Raw genomic sequence first — 12,306 nt, 5'->3', positions numbered from 1 at the left:
AGGAAAGCCAATTTGTTATGCATCAAATATACATTATTACATTTTTTATGTTTTAGTCGTGGAAAAAGAAGTATATCAGGCTGTAGTACAGTATCTTGCGACTATAATCCTTGTTGTAATGGTTATGATTGCCAGTACGGAGAATGCATCCGTGCATCATACGGAAAATGAGTGTGTCTATCCACCATTTACAAGTACTATCAACCTTGATGAGACAGATCCAAGAGATGTTGAATCGTAAAAAGTAGTATTTGTTAAACATGATTTCAAATAATAAAAAATGAAATTTATTTTTTGTGATGTGAATGCCAATATTTTTATTTCTTTCGAACTAAAGTTTTTTAATACACGGCCATTTTTAGCTATAAACCCGATTTAAACCACCATTTTCTACATTACCAAGACATTTGTATGTTTTTAGTTTTCCATGCATTCGTTTGATGTGCTTGGGCACATCGTTTTGCCCTTTGGATAGGAAGTTTGTGTTTTAAATTGTCTTTGAAATTTTGATATTTTTGTTACTTTATTTTTTTGTAATACACAAGAGCATAGATCTGATAACTACTTTTTGCGGGTAATTAAGAGTTCAGAGTTGTTCACATCACTGGTATAAATGTATGTGATTATTTTGGCAAACGGGTACAGATTTTGAATTAAACCCATAATTTCAATATTGAGCGCTCTATTCACAGTGGTTTCGATACATGTTTCGGTGCTTAACAAAAATGCGTTTGATCAAGATACGAGTCGCAGTTCTTCACCTGTACCAATCGCATGCAAAGTTGAACTCCCGATTGAAAATTGTATTGATAAATGAGTATGAAAACAGGAAGTGCGTCAGAGAGTTATCAACAAGTTCAAAGCACACCAACACAAGGCCTTCAATAATTCTTCAACACAGCGAAAAACTCCCTTACCAATTGGTGGGCTAAGTGTATTTTTGTTTTTGGATTGTACAAATACCCGGCCACTTCCACTCTATGTTTTTTGTTATAGGTATTTCTATTTGTAGCCATCTGATGAGTGTATAGATATAAGAAGATGTGGTATGCGTGCCAATGAGACACTCCCCATCCAAGTTACGATTTGTTAAAGTAAACCGTAAAAACCATTGTTGAACCTTTTTTTTAACTGATTTGTTTGGTTCCTACTTTTATTGTACTGATACATCACTGTCAAAATGCTGTCCCATGTTACGGGATAATTGGGATCCCGCTAACATGTTTAAGCCCACCATATTCTGTATTTATATGCCTGTTCCAAGTCAGGAGCTGGTAAATCAGTAGTTGTCGTATATATGTTACTGATGTTACTGTGTTACATATTTATTTTTCGTTACCTTTATCTTTTTGTACATTAATAAGGCTGTTATTTTTTTCGTTTGAATTGTTCCACATCGGTGATTTCGAGGTCTTTATATCTGACTATGTGGTAGTGGATTTGCTCATTGTTGAAGGCAATATGGTGACATATAGCTGTTGATTTCTCTGTCATTTTGTCTCTTGTGGAGAGATGTCTCATTGTCAATCCAATTCTTTCCAATTTTCTTTTTTATATAAACACACACCAATAAGCTTAGTAAAATATGATTAAAACAAGTTCGGGTCCGATGTTAAATCATGTTACCGAAGAAACTAAACAAATGACAATTATCAACATCAATTAAACTAATAACTACATTTTGTATTATATCTGATGCGACGATTAAATGAGTAGTGAATTAATACTAATCAAAAGAAATGACACCTAAAATGAAATTCAATATATTGTATTATCAGTTGTAGGCTTCTCGTTTACATAAAGCCTAAAACAAATAAGTTAATTTAAGAATAAGAAAATGTGACATGGTTGCCAAGGAGATAAAAACAACACAATAAGTGTAGTTTTATTGAAGATCTATAAGATAAAAAGACAAATGACATTGTAAAATTCTTTCGTAGAATATACTCTGCGCTTCATACTGAGCCTCGGACTAATAAATGAACTAAAATGTAAAATCCTACAAGATTAATAAAGGTCAGAAGCTCCTGACTTAGTACACTAATGCGATGAGGTAAAACATTTGTTTGTGCGATCTCAATCATCCCACTATCTCCTATACATCTTGCCAATGAGGAAAAACAAACACACGCCGATTCGCAGAGTAAAACTCAGTTAAAAAAAGTGTGATCCGAGTCCGATGTCAAAATAGATTACAAAAGAAACTAAACAATATGACAATGATACATGCATTAACAAAGAACTATTAGCAGTTACTGACATTCCAGCTCAAGAACTCAATTCAACTGACTGAACGATTTTGTCCTCCTTACATGAATATCAAGCACAATTCCTGACGTTCCCTTTCCTGTTATCATAAAATACATACCATAGCTCCTTATTTTTATAAATAATATGGATAAAAATAGATAGTTTCCTGTCAATCGATACACTAGATAAAATTGAGAATGGGAATGGGGAGTATGTCAAAAAGACACTAAGAACAAAGATCTGATATCAACCGAATACCACCAATAGGTAAACACAGCAAACAAAATCTCGCACCCGGAGGTGGTCTTCAGCTGAACCATAAATAAAAATGTGTACTATTGCAGTGAACATGAACATGAACGTCACGCTTAACTCTGCAACATGCAAATAAATTAAATTGAGAAAAAAAAAGACTTACAAAGTAACTGACGTGGGATACTCTTTATGTATCCCTATCGAAATTAAGGCAGTCAAAATAAAAGAACCTTGTGTTTTAGGTCAGACAATTTCTAATACACGCTCTGGAAATATACATCCTAAGTCAAATTTGTCACGTCATATACCGTGTCTAAAATCTGAATTGCACATATATTACAGATTATCAATGAATTAATGTATTATCCAGTACATTGTTAAAACTCTTCATGCAGTGAATATATTTAGTCATCCATCTGGGTTTTTTTTCAACTTGACCTTATTACATTAAAATTGTTTTTATCTACGAAAATCTATGAAAAAAAAATGCATAGTTACGAGGAAATTTTTTTGTGATTTGCAGTGAAAAAGAGATTACCTGTGGCGTGTATGTTAGGTTTGTGATGATATTGTAACCATCATTTTAGTGTTTGGTGTGTTAATAACGTGAATTTAAATCAAAATCGGACATTATTATTTATTTTGATTTTTCTATTCTAACGTTTAGACGTTTAGGCAAATACAAATCAAAAGATGCTAACATTTTTTTGTATTGAAAAAATAAGAAAACAGCGATAGAGTGAAAAATAATGAATACAAAAACATGAAAAAGATAATATCTATTTTTTTTCTTCAGATTATTCCGCCATTTGTACCAATATAATCTTCTTAACGCTGTAAGAGTCATCAAAAAGCAACGTCAGCTTCATTGTGTACAAATATAGTGAAATAATGCAACGTTAATGTCATATGTGTTAGATTAATGAATGACAACCCTGTCTTTCATGTCTACATCTCCTTGTTATCTGTGGTTACAAGGTTGAGGCAATACGATAATCGGATATTTATGATAATTGATAAACCAATTAATTTGACTAACTTTTCAAGATGACTAATCTTCACTTGTGTATGCTATACTTTTACAATCGGATACATAAAACTTTTTAACCATAGTCAACCAGTTTTAAAATATTATCGGTGTTGCATCGTCATTAGTGTGATGAACAAGTCATTAAACGCATGGTGAGATTACCTGTACCGAAGTATCATTCATTACCATATTTACGTGTGTTTATAGTTGAATGTAAAAGAACGATTATTTTGAATGAAAAATCAAGAAGACAGATGTGTTGTTGTATCTCATCAATTATTTGTGTACTTTATTTAATGTAGACAATAAATTACTTTTCTGTAACATGTAACACACCGTTGATGTGGTGGACGGTACAAATCATTATCATTTTTTTATTTTGTTACTGCTTTTAATGAGAGGTAGAACGAAAGTATACAACAAAACTGAATAAAAAAGAACGATACAGACCCCCAAAATCGAAAAAAAGTTATTGCTTTTCTATAAATAATTAAATTGTGAATTTTGATATTTGTTATTGCTTGATTGTTAGAACGTATTATTTAAACACATTAAAAGTACCATGTTACTCAGCGCTTCTGCTCGTTTTAACAATCCAATTCAATCTCAAAATGTTTAATTCAATACCACAATTTGTATACTTGTGAAAAACTGCAGCATATAAGGATTAGACAGTTTAAATTGTGTACCACATCTTCAAAATAACATATTTACATTTAAGTCAGAAATGCACAATTACATAGATTATGTCAAAAAGAAAAATGAATAGAAAATAGAAACAAAAACCATACAGTTTTCTTTAAATTTAATAAATGTGTAATGTTTTCTTACAAAATTGTAAGTGACATATTGAGATATTCTCTAATCGAGAGAGATAAACAGCAATAAATATTTGATTCATTCTTGTTAATGATGTAATTTTAAAATGGTTGCTATTGAAACAAACTATTTCATAAATTAAAATTGCTAACAGTTTTGAATAGTTTGAAATTTTTTAACTAGCATTATACAAAAAATATTGTATTTAATAATTTACTTATATATTCCCTTGGAAATTAAACTATTTTTTTTTTAATATTTTCCAAAGTTACTTTTTGCAAGTATTTAGGCACACTATTGCTTGAACAACTTAGAGTCAAAAGAAAGCAAATCATTAAAATCTGAGCTTATTTTCATACCATGCCTTCTTCAGGTCTAAAATGTATTAAACAATGCAAAAAGGTCATCAATTTAACAGCAACAATTACCTGCTTAATTCTCACGAAGAAAGGTAATAAAAAAATCATACAAAAACAATTAAACAAGTTGTAAAACACATATTGATACATAACCATTCAATGACATTTTAAATTTCTCAAACTAAATATTGAATTATTCATAATTTCTTTTCGTAACAACAGTAATGACTCCAAAATGGAATTAGGCCGTCCGTACCAGTCAGTGCAAAAGACAATAACTTCATGAACAACGAAGTAGACCAAACTATACTGCATCAGTAAACAGTCAGTGACTAAAACATGGAGGCAGGACATAGTTGGCAGTACTATTGCAGATTCTGCCTACTAAACAACAAACCCACACAGCAAGAGATACTGGTCAGTGACTCAGAAATGGAGTCAGTTTATAATATCCGGCAGTTCTACAGCAGAATCCTTACGATAACCAAACCATAACGCAAACGTTACCGGTCAGTGACTCTAAAAATAAGGTCAGTCCGTGATATAAAGGACTCCATAAATCTAAAGGGAATAAAGAAATAAAATAAAAGGGAAACAATGCATAAATAGATTATTATATAGATATGTATAAAAATAGTATTAAAATGTATCGATCAATTTAAATATTTACAGTATTATTACAATACAAATCTGGATAAAAGATGTTAACTAAACAGTTATTCGAGCTTATCTTTGCTTTTTTTTTTTTATTAAATTCAGAGTACCAACGGTATGTTTGCGTCAACCGTTTCGGACATGAGGGATTTCTAGTTTTATAATATAGCCGCAAATCAAATCAAAGTCTAAAAACATATTCTTCGCAAGTTCTGGTTTGCGCTAACCTAGTTTTAATCAGACAAAGACTTTTGTCTTCCTGTAAACAGAGTTCCAGGGTTCTATCAATTTGATGTCCTGCAATAATAAAAAGCTAGTAAAAAGCAACCAAAATTATATGTACACCATGATGACGTCTTTTCTTTACTTCGTCTTGTTTATGTACATGTACACATAAAACACTATGCTAATTTCATTTCCTAATCTCACATACACATATTTAGGATAAGTTCGTCAATGCAAAATATTTTGCAACTAAATTCGCAAATACGATTTAACATATCAAATATATCCTCCCTTTAATAAGTTGTTGGTATATACTTTTACAACGTTGCTACTGCCCACATTCGTTTGCATGTCTTGATTTTTCTTCAGTTTCGGCTTTCTGTGGCTGCTATTTATGTTTTTGTTTTATTTGTTCCTATCGAACATTGTAATTAAATGACTTTTTGTCTAGATCAAAGACATGACATACAAGATGCACTTTAATAAGGTTTACTTACCTCAGTACATGTGTTTTACATGTAAAAAACCCTATTTTAGCTCACCTGACCTAAAAGTCACCATTTCTCATCACTTGGCGTCCATCGTCCGTCGTTTGTCGTCGTCCATCGTCTCTTAATAAATCAAACTAGCAGGACAAATATAACTACACTTAGCCACTATAATTATTGGGATATGAAATATGTATAACATTCATTTGGTTTCACTAACGTTTTGTAACACTGCTTTTAAAGAATATACAATTTTTATTATCATTGTATTATGATCGTTGTTTATTTACACGTTCTTACTTGAATGTTTTACTTACTGCTTTAATTTTCGTAGATTTGTAATTTCTTTCAGTTATGCATCAATGTAGTAACAAAACAAATATTACGTAAATGGTTCTACCTTTTACCAGTCCTTTGTTGCTATAAATAGTATACTTACATGTTGTAAACAGATTATCTATCATTGTAAATATTGCTTTGCACTAAACTAACCAGGTTGCAAAAAACATATATGATGTTTGTTCAAATTCGAATTTAAAAATAAATGCTCAATATTAGTAACTATTGTGATAAAAGACCATCCGTGAAAGGTGGCACAACCGCAAGACAAGATATTACATAAAATGTTATGTTTTTAACATTTTGTATTTGTAAAACGTTTGCGTATAAAAGCTGAAAACATGTATTGCTGTTTCAATCAGTTATCATCTCGAGATAGTATGATACTTAATATGTAAGTACAATATAAATACGTTAATAATGCATCGCAACTATATGGAATCTTATACACTGAAGTAGCAATTAACGTTGTTTTTCTTTAAAAAAAAATAAACGATTTCGAATTTAACATGCTTTACTTAAAATGTGCTACATAACATGAATTTATTGTTATTTCAATAGTAAGTTTGAAGTAACATTATACCAATTGTCATAACGATTGATCAGATTTCAACATGGTTACATTTGGTCACCTTTTTTTCAAACAATAGCCATTTTTATAGAAATACCGCTGTTGTTGCCATACACATTTCCCAGTGAACTTGACAAATATGATACTACCGAAACTATAAGGCCATATTTATACAAAATGTTATGCTGTAAACTATGATGAGTTTATGCATATCAAGGTATTGCTATCTTTTTTTAAAAACACAGATGTATGATTATAACTACATAATATGATATACCCTGCTGATGACAATGCCAGTGATGTATATTTGTACCTCCCATTTTCAGTTATAACATAGCTTTCTGAGGTTGTTCAATTTGTTCTAACTATGTCGAAAAGTTCACTCATTTACTCGAAGTTCATTATTTTTGTGATTTTACTTTTTACAAGACAATGCTTTAAACCTAAATTTTCTATGTTTAAAAAGATAAATGAAACCGATTCACACAGAATAGTCCTGTTGACATTGTGCACATTTCTATCTTAGAATATGTTGAAGAAAAGCATCGTTGACATTCATGTGCGTCTTTCTTTAACATGTTCTTGGATTAATTTGCACTTCTTATAAGTGCAAATTGGAACCACACTTTTTTTTTGTCGTAGAATCATCAAATTTGGCAAAAATGTACCTCTGGGGATAAATAACACAATACCAAAAAATATTTGGTGTGGCTCGCCCGGTTCGGCAACTGGAGTGAAAACAGTGACAAAATCCTGTAGGATACTTTTTTCTCCCATAGGATTTTTAAAAATCCTACAGGATTTTGAGAAATCCTATAGGATAAAGTCATAATCCCATAGGATATTTTTTATATCCTACAGGATATTTAAATCCTAAGGGATTTATAATCCCTTAGGAGAATAAAAGTATCCTATAGGATATAGTTTCTCCCTTAGGATTAAAAAAATCCCTTAGGAAAAATAAAAGCATTTCCTATAGAATATTTTTTATCCTACAGGATATTAGTCTAATTAAATAATCCCATGGGATTAAAAATATCCGATAGGATTAATAAATATCCTAAGGGATTTCATAACAGAAAAAATATCCCGTGGGATAAAAAAGAATCCTAAGGGTAATAAATAAATCCTAAGGGTAATAAATAAATCCTAAGGGAGATTAAAAATCCTAAGGGAAATTAAAAATCCTATGGGAGATCAAAGCAACTCATAAGAGAGAAAAAAAATCCTATGGGAGAAAGAAATATCCTATAGGAGAAATAAATATCCTATAGGAGAAACAAATATCCTATGGGAGAATGAAATATCGTATTAGAGAAAAATCTATTTGTGAACAAAACCAAAGAACAGAGAATAGTTTTATATGTTTTTGTAGTAGGTAAGGATATTAATTTATTGGAGCAGACCAAATATTCCTAGATATTATTGTTTAAGAATTGTTAATTTTTCTACCAATGACACAAATTACGGATAAGTGTACTTCAAACATGGAGCTTGCATTGAGTTACTGCTACTGGTCCGTTTGTTATTTTATGTTTATTATTGCCATTTGCGTAGTTTCTTCTGTTACCTATTTCTACATCTGACTCTGGCTTCTTTTCAAATCGAGTTTTCTCTTGTTTAATGCATTGTGGTTGTTTATTTCTCATTTGCTAAAGGAATAGGGGCCGGTTGAGATATCAAAAGTCATGAGTATACATCCATCGCCTGGCTCATAGCAGAAACCTTTATCCGTTGGTAATCTCATGTGCTTTTTTTCAATTTAAGTTCAAAAGTGCATTTTAGTGTTTAGTGTAGCAACCATTTCTCTGAACTATTATACATTATTGTTTAGTGACCAAAAGAGGCCCGCCTATATGTGCGGAATTTTCTTTCTGCATAGAGGACTCATCATTTTGAACTCATCAGGGTTCCTGTACTCAACCGACTTATTGGGTACTGAGACATGACTGTCACACCATCTGAACAAAAACTGTGAATAAAATCAGAAGCAATTTTAAAACAACACATGGTGTTAGGGCTAAGAATACCACCAGCTTTTCATTGAAAGTAATGACAAGACAGAAACATGCGTCCAACGGGTATATCCAATACACTACAATTACTTAAACAACTTTGAAAATCGTACATAAGTGTGTTTTTTATTTTTTTATTTAGTATAGCTTGCTTTCCGTGAAGATATTTTTATTTTGGAGATGCCTGGATAGATTTGCCAGTAACCATACTTCTTCTATTGTGTCCTCAATATGCATGTAGTATTTGCAACTGAACATTTACATTAACTTTCACCAATAGATTCTTCAACAAAATTTGATAATAACTGAAATTTTATGGAACTAAACACTAGATGTAACTATAGACAGTATTGTTCACCTATGTCTATGTGCATCTCTGACAACAGACACATCAACACGTTAGGCTAGAATATCACGGTACGTCTAAACACTGCTAAGGACTCCTTAGTGCACTAAGGACTATACAATGCCACTAAGGACTAGAAGGAGTGCTGTTGTGTGTATTATTTTTACATATTATGTTAGAGATTGATATTTCATGCATAAATTTCAAATTTTATAGAAAAATAATCATAAATAAACAAGATATTCAACATTATTTAGGCACGTGCCCGTTTTTCTTTGATATGCCGAAAATCAATGAACCGTTTGACACGTGCCAAATGACAAAATAATTGATTAAACAATCATAATCTTTTTTATTTTAGGTAATAAACAATTGTATCTAAAAAATATGTATGCTTAATATTTATGATTAAATGTGTTGTTCTTATGAAAAATGATTACAGAAAAAATAATTTTGTTTTTGTTTTACTTCTTTCCCGACAAAGTTATTTGCCACAGGTGCACGACTTTGATGTGCGCCTCCTAAATGACTAATAAGTTAGAGTGTGGTCAGCTTGTTATGTAAGAGATATGAAGACAAAATAAATATATATATTGATAAGTGTTTTGTTTTTATCTTAATTTCGACACTCTGTGTTCTCTTTGATTTTTTTTTTATAAAAACCTATCTCCATTTCCAAGTTGTGGTCCCTTATGCGGAATTTTGTTGAAATTTGAAGACTATTAAAAATATTTAATAGGTCAACGAATAGCCTTCAACATTTGAGGCTTTTTATAGCCAAGGCTGCGTTTAGTTTAAACATATTTTATTTAAAAATTGAATAGGTCAAAGAACAGCCTTCAACACGGATCCTTGGAAATAAAAAAAATTGCAATTAGAGGCCGCAAGAATAGTAACAGGTCTACTAATATTTACAAAACCTGAAACTTTATATTCTGAGGTTGCCTGGGAATCTCTTTTTGAAAGAATAAGGATGTAGTCGTAATTGCGTGTCGATATCTTGTCAATCGTACTGTTGTTTTATTCGACTAACTAACTTTATACGGAAAATTTTTGCATTTTTTTAAATTACCATGGTCTGTTGTTTTTAAACTGTTAATATTGGAATTAAGTAAAGAGTCAAAGTTGAAATCATGAATAAGTGTTCCGTGAAATTTTTTTTCGAAAATCTAATTTGTTCATAATTCTTTAAAGTAATAAACTTTTTTCAAATAAATTCTGATCTTCCCTCATCTGATCACCAGCATGCCTAAAGGTATTACTTCCAAAGGTAGTGTAAGGGGTGTGAGGTGACACGTCCAGGTATTCAAGCGATTTCCTGTCGGACTTGCAAGTTCATGCATCGTTTCACTTCTTCAGTGTACACGGCCGATAACTTATAACTTTCCATTTTGAACTATCAGATGTATAATATACAACTCTGTCTTACTTGTCATAACTAAACTCATACGCTTTGTTTATAAATAACATTTCTGGTGTAAAATAAAAATATAAATAATACCCAAAAAATAAGATTTGATGAAATTACAATCTATTTAAATATTTTTTCCAAGGTTGACTTTGGGAAATTGTAATATATACTCGATGTCAATAGTGAAGGACAGATTGGAACATACCAGAAATATTGATTTAAAAAATGTACGCACTTGTCGATGATTTATCTATACGACTGGGTAGAAAGTTACGGAACTATAGCGCAATTTAAAATATATACATGTATACATTAAACATAAGAAAAAAACATATATTTTGAATAAATTGGGGTAAAAGTTTTGTAAATAGACTAGTCCACGTATTCCAACAGTATGTAATCATCGAATGTCGATAGACTATTGTATACCAAAAGAAGAAGACGAAGAAGAAGGAGAGAACCAATTTGATTTAGATACAGGTCGATGTTTAACTTGCTTTGGTTCCTCGAAGTTGTGGACATAGTAAAATCACAGATTTATATTGACGTTACGCACGGTATTGGTGCCACTTAGCATTACACGACGTTCCTAATAAAACAACGATTTTGACGTTGTTCCAAAAAATGTACGCACTTGTCGACGATTCGTTTATACGACTGGGTAGAAAGTTACGGAACAAGACTGAAAGTTACGTAACAAGACGGAACAAGACTGAAAGTTATGGAACAAGACGGAACAAGACTGAAAAAGTTTCAAACGTTGACCTTATATTTTACTCATGTGAAAATGCCGCTTAAAGTACAGAGAATTTCGATGTTACTTCTTTATATGTTTTTATTTTTTTCAAGCGGGTGCAAATGCAAAATTCCATTTAATTAAAATAATTTTTAATATTTGAAAAGAATTGTCTGCAACAGTAACACAAAATAACAATTTGATGTCTTGTAAAATGATTTAAACATATAAAAAAGATGTGGTATGATTGCCAATGAGACCACTTTTCACAAGAGACCAAATTGTCACAAAAATAAACAACTATAGGTCACTGTACGGCCTTCAACAATGAGCAAAGTCCATACCGCATAGTCTGTTTTACAAGGCCCCGAAATGACAATGTGAAACAATTCAGTCGAGAAAACTAACTGCCTCATTCATGTTACAAAATGAACGAAAAAGTCTGTTTTGTATATTTTTTACTTTTTTTTTTTATCTTCGAAATGTTTTAAAACTTTCAAATGTGAGGCTCTTATTTTATCAACACTTTATTTCTGGGACTATTATACTAACGTTAATATAATAGTCCCAGGATTTTATTTTTTATTTTTCTTAAACAGTGACTTATATATTGTAGGCAAATAATTAAGAAAATTCAGGTTATCAAGGAATTTTCACATTTTGTACATAAATCAGGCCGTTAATTTTCTCGTTCGAATTGTTTTTACATTTGTCATTTAGGGGTCTTTTATAGATGACTACAATGTTAGGGTTTTGCTCATTGTTGATTGCATATAGAAATAAGATTGTTATGTATGCCACTGGACGA

The sequence above is a fragment of the Mytilus galloprovincialis genome, chromosome 7 (assembly GCF_965363235.1).
Source record: "Mytilus galloprovincialis chromosome 7, xbMytGall1.hap1.1, whole genome shotgun sequence".
Taxonomy (NCBI): domain Eukaryota; kingdom Metazoa; phylum Mollusca; class Bivalvia; order Mytilida; family Mytilidae; genus Mytilus; species Mytilus galloprovincialis.
The sequence above is the reverse complement of the archived record's forward strand: the minus strand, read 5'-3'. Positions refer to the sequence as shown.